We start from the raw sequence: 9,039 nt of genomic DNA on the forward strand, positions 1-9,039 counted from the left end.
AAGTGCTTTACTTACGCACTTTAATTCTAGGCTTTTGCGGGCCAAATAAAACGATGTGGCGGGCCAGATCTGGCTCCTGGGCCATGAGTTTGACAAATGTGCTTCCAATATCATGCAAAGGATCTAAATGATGCAACCGTGGACCGTGTGACATGTGGAAAAATCCACATTTGTCACGTCTTAAGGTAACAGGACTCAATGAAAATCTCGGAATTTTGACCTAAGTGTTTTTTGAAGAAAACAAACCCTGATCATTTCTGAAGGATTTATAGTATGGCTGTACAATGATATTTTTTTATTAGATTAATCACATTTTGGAATTTGGATTAATCAAGAATAATCACAGATCATTACTGGCTTGCATAATTTTAATAAGCTTAAGAAAAGACCCCAATATTTGTACACAAATGTAATTTTATTGTCAAAATGTTATCCGGGAATGTTTTTAAACATTTTATTTGAATGCATGTCGTCTATTTGCACGAAACCTCGTCAACAGTTTTATTTAAAGTTCTTTCAGGCTGTATTTTGGAGTGAAATCTGCCAGCGAGCACACTAGTCTGAGTCTCTTCATTCATTTTTGCACTGACTATATATTTTGATCTGATCACTGACCACGTAGCGTTTAAGGTAAAAGAGCTTGTACAGTCATAATAAATTGCATAGTTATTCTTAGTGTGTTCATGATTAATGTGAGAATTTTTTGTGATTAATCACATGAGTTAACTCGTATTTATACATCAGATTTTTATGGTAAAGTGTAATTTCCGGAAGCAGGGACAGACAACAAATGCATGTTTTCCAGTGTTCAAGGTAGTTTATATCAATCTTTTAAATTGTAGACTGCAAAAAAGAGCTAACACAATATAGGATAAAAATTCTAGATTTTAGGGAAAAAAAATATAAAAAACTAGTGAAACTATCTGTCCATGCAGCTAGTTAATTTGACTTGATAAGACATCTTAAATTAAGGTTTTATCAATCTAAAAATTAGCAGGACTTTTAAGATAGAAATAAGCAATTTTTTTTAAATTCAAACAAGCATTCTTCAACTTGCAATTCCTTAAGTAAGCATCCTCGGAATGTTGCAAAACTTCAAACAAGATTTTTTTTATGTGATGAATTATTATTTAAAAAGTTAAAAAGTTAAAGTTAAAGTACCAATGATTGTCACACACACACTAGGTGTGGCGAGATTATTCTCTGCATTTGACCCATCACCCTTGATCACCCCCTGGGAGGTGAGGGGAGCAGTGGGCAGCAGCGGTGGCCGCTCCCGGGAATCATTTTGGTGATTTAACCCCCAATTCCAACCCTTGATGCTGAGTGCCAAGCAGGGAGGTAATGGGTCCCATTTTTATAGTCTTTGGTATGACTCGGCCGGGATTTGAACTCACAACCTACCGATCTCAGGGCGGACACTCTAACCACTAGGCCACTGAGTAGGCTGAGTAAAATAGTTATTTTCTCAATTTCAAGATTTTTAAACTACCGGGAGAATGTAAAAAATATAACTATTAATGCTAACATTAAGATTATGATGTAAAGTCAATGGCTAAAAGACTAAGACTTAGACAAACTTTAATGATCCACAAGGGAAATTGTTCAACACAGTAGCTCAGTTACAATGATGGAAAGTGTAAGGATGGAAAGGACAATACAGGTATAAATAGACTAATATAGCAAAAAAAAAAAAATCTAACATATATACGAATATATACATAATATGTGTAAAGAATAATATATATACAGATATATTATATTATGTCTATAACATATATACAATATATACCAATGACCATGTACAATATTACAGTGTATACAGTATATGTGACAGCAGCAGCATTAAATAGAGAGTAGATCCAGCAGGAAAAAGAAAATAGACATTATAAACAAAGAGAAGTAGCTAACATGTCAGGTGTCAGGTAATAGGCAGATGTCATCTATTGCTGTATGGCGAGTGATTATACAGCTGGATGGAGTGTGGAATGAAGGAGTTCTTGAATCGCACAGTGCGGGAAGGAAGTTGAAGATTTAAAAATAAGTAAATAGGTCTTAAAACAAGGTACATTTCTGGAAATAATGTATTTAATGTTTTCAATGTAATCAATCTAATTCATGATCAGAACACTTTTTCTGAATGAAAAAATGTATACATTTTGTTTCCCGGGTACACAAATGGCCCACATGCCATACACCACACTGTCAAAAAGTGGACTTTTCACTTCAGATGGTTGTCAGGGGAATTGTTGTGAACAAAACCTTTGGCTTAATATGCAGGTGGCGACGATAGAAAGATATAAGATAGTGGCTACAAAGTAAGAAGTGGTATGCTGTGGAGGTCTATGTGACATTTGTCAAAGAATGCAGACCACACATTTGAGAGGCGTCAGCATAGAGCCACAGCCCATGACCCAGCACCAAGGGAAGCCATTGTTTTGCAACAAGTTCCCCTATTTAGTCGCTATCATCAGGACGGAAACTCACTCATTCATCACAAGAAGCCTATTAAAAGGTTTGTAGGCAAGACAAAAAGTACACTTGTCATGAGAAACACATTACTTTGTGGGGAAATCTTTAATAATATCTGGGTATATGAAATCAAGGAGCAGCTCAATCACATGCTCTATCTGCTGGAGAGGAAACAAGGTCACGTCACGTCCCATTACCCATAGAGGTCTTCCTCCTCTTAGTACTTACCACTGCCTCCCACGAGTGTCAGACGACAGACCATTAAAACCCTGTTGAAACACCACTGATACTGTCAGAAGGAGGGCGGCAGACGTGCGGAGAACCCCCGAACGCAGGCGAGACGGAAAGTAGGAAGCCGCACATGAATGTTGACTTGATAGAGTGTGCAGGTGGGAATGAAGTTATGGAAAAAGCATTAAGTGTTAAAGTAACTCCCTGCTGGGTCGCTGTACTTGTTGGGAATATGAGCAGGAGAGTCAGGAGAGAAGCGGGAGACGCAGTGATGATGCGCCGGCTAATGCAAAGTGACACAGTGTATGGCGTAAGAGTTGGAAGACGCATGCGAGGTAGGTCAGCAGATGTTGGGCTGACAGTCCATGAAATATTTAGGCGCAGACACCACTATCATCACTTTGTCGTCTTTGGCCGTATGTTTGCGAGGGAAGAAACATCTCCAAACAATTTCCACTCAACGTCGACGGAATTGCTTTTGCACAAATAACAACGGCTGTCTCACGTTTCATAGAACAAAATACATCATCATGTTTACCATTGGAATGTTTTGAACGGTAGTACCTCAACTTACAAGCTTAGTTGGTTCTGTGGAGGAGCTCTCAACTCAAAACACTTGTGTCTTCCATTGAAATGAATTGAAATCAATGTTATTGATGCTTGGCAACCCCCCCAAAACGGCACAATTTTGACATGTAACATGCCTTTAAAAAAAAATGAATTTTTGGACGAGAAAAATTGTATAAAACCAAAACAATAAAATGTTGTACCAATAACTACAATAGTTATATGACGTAATGTAATAATAATGTAGAGCATTTATCATGGAGAGTTTACTTCTACTGTATGTCCTTCCAGCTTCTTCTCCATCAGCAGCTTTCTCATATTTTCATGGATAAATGTTCATGGTTTAGTTATCATTTTAACATTCTTGGCTGGCATTAGACTCAGCCTGCTTCAGTATGGTGCAAACTTCAGCGATACGCTCAAATTGTTTTGCCAAGTTGCCGACACACATGGTCATGTTTATGATGATTATTCGTTTAATTCAATGAATATCATCCGCTTCTTCTCAACACGACACTGTCCTTCACACTCACTTTCTTCTTGTATCCGTGCAGGGAAAAAACTAAGTCATGTCAATCTCTAACTATAAGCTAATCAGTGACGTGCAGTCAGGAGAGGCAGGTGAGGCGGGGCCTCACGTGCCATCATGGAAAGAAATAAATGTAAAAAGAAAAAAAAAAATTAAATTGTTATATGTATCTAGTGATTTTACTATAAAGTTATTTTCCATTTAACTTCACCAGTTTTAGATTGTTTTTATTCAAAATCGCTGAATTTTCACATTTGCCGTTCAAGTACTGAGAAGAGACTAGTGGTGAGTCACCAGCCAGTTGAGGCACGTCACTGAGTTGAGCCTCACCATGGATTGCGCAATGACTCGGCTAACTGCTGGCCTGCTGTGCAGTGAGACCGTATTGCTATATGAATTATATTATACATTTCCATAGTTTAGTTAGCTGAGGTATATAATGTACAGTGTATTTTGTCAACAACTGTATGTGTGTAACGTATTTCTTGTGCTGAGCAATCATAAAACGGCTGCAAAAGACGCACTGTGTGAGGCTCGCAGTAATCCCGCCTCCTGGTGGTAGAGGGCGGTATGATCCCAGAGATCATTCTTGCGACTACTCGGCTGCAGAAGAAGTGACAACAAGCAGCAACAGTTAGCAGCGATCGTTTATTTTTTCCTCTTGCCTGGACTATTAACATGGAGGATTACATATCTAAAAATAAAACAGTTTTCTAAACTGGACTTTCAATCGAAGCAGGAGGTAATACTTAAAGGAAGATCTCCATCGAGACAGAGAGACTTAAAACTGAAGAAAGATAAGGAAGACTTCTATAAACAAGTTATCGATGCTTTTGTTCAAAAGGAGCTGCGCAAGTAAAGGTAAGACCACGTGTATACCAACATAAAGCACGCGTACAGAGCTACACCCCTCACCCAGCTTGGACAGTCAGACCATCTTTCCCTCCCGCTCTCTCCTACCTACACCCCCATCAGACGCCAGGCCAGGCCCATCACAAAGACTGTTATGACCTGGCCTGACGATGCACTCCCCAAACTTCAGGACTGCTTCCAACACACAGACTGGGACCTCTTCCAACAACAGGAGCTGGAGACAGCCACAGGAACGGTGCTGGACTACATAAAGTTCTGCATCGGGAATGTGACTGTGGAAAAAACCATCCGGGTTTACCCCAACAAGAAACCCTGGATGACCAGCCAGGTCCGCACACTCCTCAGGGCCCGCGACGCAGCCTTCAGGTCAGGGGACAGGGCACAGTACAGTGTTGCTAGAGCCGACCTGAAGAGAGGGATTAAAAAAGCAAAGGCGGACCACAGGAGGTGCATAGAGTCCCATCTGTCCAGCAAAAACTCACGGGAGGTGTGGCGGGGCATTCATGACATCACGAACTTCAGAGGCTGCAATATGACAACTGCGGATCAGAGTGCGACACTGGCAGAGGAGCTTAACTGTTTCTTTGCCCGTTTCGAAACCCCCCAGCGACACTCATCTGCTCCAGCCCTGCCCCCGCCCCCACCGGGCTCCGGCACCACTCCACTCACTGTACAGGAGCACAGTGTCAGACGAGTGCTCCTGGCTGTGAACCCCAGGAAGGCTACCGGACCAGACGGAGTACCTGGAAAGGTGCTCAGGACGTGCGCCCACCAGCTTGCTCCCCCCCTCACCAGGATCTTCAACCTCTCCCTGGCTCAGGCAGTCATCCCATCCTGCCTGAAGTCATCTACAATAATCCCGGTGGCGAAGAAGTCTCCCATCACCAGCCTGAATGATTACCGACCAGTGGCCCTCACTCCGGTAATCATGAAGTGCTTCGAGCGACTTGTTCTCCAGCACATCAAGGACCATATCCCTCCAGACTTCGACCCCCACCAGTTCGCATACCGGGCGAACAGGTCCACAGAGGACGCCATCGCTGTTGCTCTCCACTCTGCTCTGAACCACCTGGAGCAGCAGCAGAGCTACGTCCGGATGCTCTCTGTGGATTATAGCTCTGCCTTCAATACAATAATCCCAGACAGACTCTGCAATAAACTGGACACTCTTGGCCTCCCCCCTCTCACAAACGCCTGGATAAGGGACTTCCTAACGGACCGACCCCAGAATGTGAGACTTGGCCCGCACCTCTCATCCTCCCGCACGCTGAGCATCGGCTCCCCACAGGGCTGTGTGCTGAGCCCCCTCCTCTACTGCCTCTACACCCATGACTGCAGTCCGGCCCACAGTGACAACCTTACCGTCAAGTTCGCCGACGATACCACAGTGGTCGGGCTCATCTCCAGGGGTGACGAGGCTGTCTACAGGGAAGAGGTCCTGAAGCTGACGGCCTGGTCTTCGGAGAACAACCTCGCTCTCAACACCAGCAAGACCAGAGAGATCATCGTCGACTTCAGGAGGAGCAGCACCGACCCTGCCCCCCTCTACATCAACGGCGAGCGTGTAGAGAGGGTCCACACCTTCAGGTACCTTGGAGTCCACATCTCTAATGACTTTTCCTGGACAGTCAACACCACATCAATCATCAAGAAGGCTCAGCAGCGGCTACACTTCCTTAGAGTCCTCGGGAAGTACAACCTGAAGCCTGACCTGCTGCTGACCTTCTACCGCTCGTCCATCGAGAGCCTGCTGACCTACTGTATTACAGTATGGTACGGCAGCTGCACTGCAGCAGACAGGGAGAGGCTGCAAAGAGTGGTCAAGACGGCTCAGAAGATCATCGGCCGCCCTCTCCCCTCTCTGACGGACATCTACACCTCCCGCTGCCTCAACAGAGCCAGTGCCATCATCAAGGACAGCACCCACCCTGGCTCTGACCTGTTCCACCTGCTGCCCTCTGGGAAGCGCTACAGGTGCATTAAAACCAAAACAAACAGGCTAAAGAACAGCTTCTTCCCCAGGGCCATAACCATCCTGAACGGACTGCCCCATTGTCCCTCATAACTGCCTTCTCTTCGGTGCAATAACCCATTCCACCAACCACCCTGTTTTTGTTTTGTTTTTTCATGTATATATTCATTTCACACCATATTCATTGCACTTCTATATTTTTTATATTTTTATATATTTGCACACTGTTTTTCTAGCATGCACACATCGCACTGTATGGAATGGCCTCAATCTCGTTACCTTGCGTAATGACAATAAAGCTGCTTCTGATTCTGATTCTGATAATAACGTTTTTTTTATTAAATGTGCTTTTTTGTGTGCTACAGTTTGTATGTGTAAAGTTAAAGTTAAGTTAAAGTACCAATGATTGTCACACACACTATGTGTGGTGAAATGTGTCCTCTGCATTTGACCCATCCCCTTGATCACCCCCTGGGAGGTGAGGGGAGCAGTGGGCAGCAGCGGCGCCGCGCCCGGGAATCATTTTTGGTGATTTAACCCCCAATTCCAACCCTTGATGCTGAGTGCCAAGCAGGGAAGAATGCTGGTATGAGCTTTTAAACATAACCCGTTAACTGCTGCCAATCAAATGGTGAATAAGATACTCTTTAGGGTTCATATGTTTGTAAATCTGACTGTGATGAAGTCAGTGCCTCACCAGCCATCAACCTCACCGCACGTCACTGAAGCTAATGCTAGCGAGTAAGACTAGATGTTTTGGGGTTCATTGTGACGGCCATTGTCGTGATCCCAGGATGCAGAAAAGGCAAGCGTCGTGCAGGCAGAAGGTCGTTTAATTAGGAACCAGGCAAAAGAAAAGGAATACAGATCTAGCAGGAACTCAGAAGCAACAGAACACGTTGACGTACAGAAAATAATGAACCAACACTGAAGGAGGGAACCAGGTGGAATTAAATAGAGCTAATTACCAATGAGGAGACCAAACAGGAAATGCTGACGAAGGACAGCAAGTGATACCAAACACGGGAAAATAAAAAAGTTCAAATTGTCATGTGGGATGATGATATTCATTGGAACATTCTCTTGGGATGCTTCTAACTCTGATTTTGACTTGCAACCTAAAGCATAACAATTAGCCGTGAGGCTGCTCTTATCTCAAAACACTCTTGAATTGAGGCACTCTCAAGTTGAGGTACCACTGTATATTCTGAGGTTGAGTTGCAATAGTGGAGGTCAAGCAGTTGATATTTTTTCAAGAGTGAGAGAAATCTACCCTGGGAAAGCCAGACGAGGCGCAAAAGCTTGGGGAAAATAAACCAAAAATGTTTATTTCTAAACCTGCAAAGGTTAACATGTTGTATATACAGTATGTTATCATTTTTGAGCTCCTATACCGTGAGAGTCCAGGTCGAGCATAAAATATTGAAAGCGATGTTTGGTGACGGAAAAAGCTGTGAAGTAATTTTTAATCTTGGTGTCAGAAACCACAAAACTCAGACTTGAAATTTCTTAAAGACTTTTGTCAAAAATACGGAGTTAACTCATGTGATTAATCACAAAAAAATATTGCATTAATAATGTACTGTATGCAAATGGAACATGCAATTAATTTTAGTTTAACCCTGACAGGATTTGAGATGAAACTGGTAAACAAGTTTTGAAAAAATAAATGATGTGTAATCAAGTAAAACATTTAAAAAATAGTTTGAGTTTATTTCCAACATGCATACAATTACAACATGATACATCACCATTTTCAGTTTTTCTTTTCAACAATTTCCAAAAGGAGTAGGAAGAAGCAGAGCTTGTTTAACCCTACCCCTTTTCGTTTACCAATTGCTAACACTTTTGTTCACTTTCTGTTCTTAATTTACACGTGTGTCCAAATATTGGGATCTTTTTTTTTAAGTCAATCTAAATCATGCTAGCGAGTAATAACATGTCATTAATCGAAATTCAAAAGCGTGATTAATCAGATTTTTTGGTTTTAACAACATATATATGTTTAAAGGTCATAAATTGCCAATAATTCAGGACTGAATGCCCGGAAGAGCAAAACACTTAAACATTTCATAAAAGAAATGACAATTTCAGAAAAACACCAAAACAAAAGACGAAACACTTACCATGAATTGATTAACGTGGACCCCGACTTAAACAAGTTGAAAAACGTATTCGGGTGTTACCATTTAGTGGTCAATTGTACGGAATATGTACTGTACTGTACAATCTACTAATAAAAGTTTCAATCAACCAAACCAGATCCATAAACCGGAAATGGAATGTCCCAAAAACCCAAACTGACAGCTAAATCAGCCAATCAGTTTGTTTATGTCTGCAGCGCCCGAATGAAGAAATGAAAATGATTGGTTTACTTAGCTGTCAATCTAGCAAC

General features: G+C 42.2%; 1 protein-coding gene across 1 annotated transcript in view; it reads right to left on the reverse strand.

Annotated features, from left to right (window-relative positions):
* Positions 1-8,899, reverse strand: part of LOC133607454 (T-box transcription factor TBX2b-like) — a 48,637-nt gene extending 39,738 nt beyond the window's left edge. Inside the window, exon 1 of the mRNA XM_061962080.2 lies at positions 8,771-8,899. The gene's annotated coding sequence lies outside the window, so the exon portion shown is untranslated. The remainder of the gene's footprint in view (positions 1-8,770) is intronic.
* Between the last annotated feature and the right edge of the window lie 140 nt (positions 8,900-9,039).

Source organism: Nerophis lumbriciformis, linkage group LG09, assembly GCF_033978685.3.
Source record: "Nerophis lumbriciformis linkage group LG09, RoL_Nlum_v2.1, whole genome shotgun sequence".
NCBI classification, from domain to species: Eukaryota; Metazoa; Chordata; class Actinopteri; order Syngnathiformes; family Syngnathidae; genus Nerophis; species Nerophis lumbriciformis.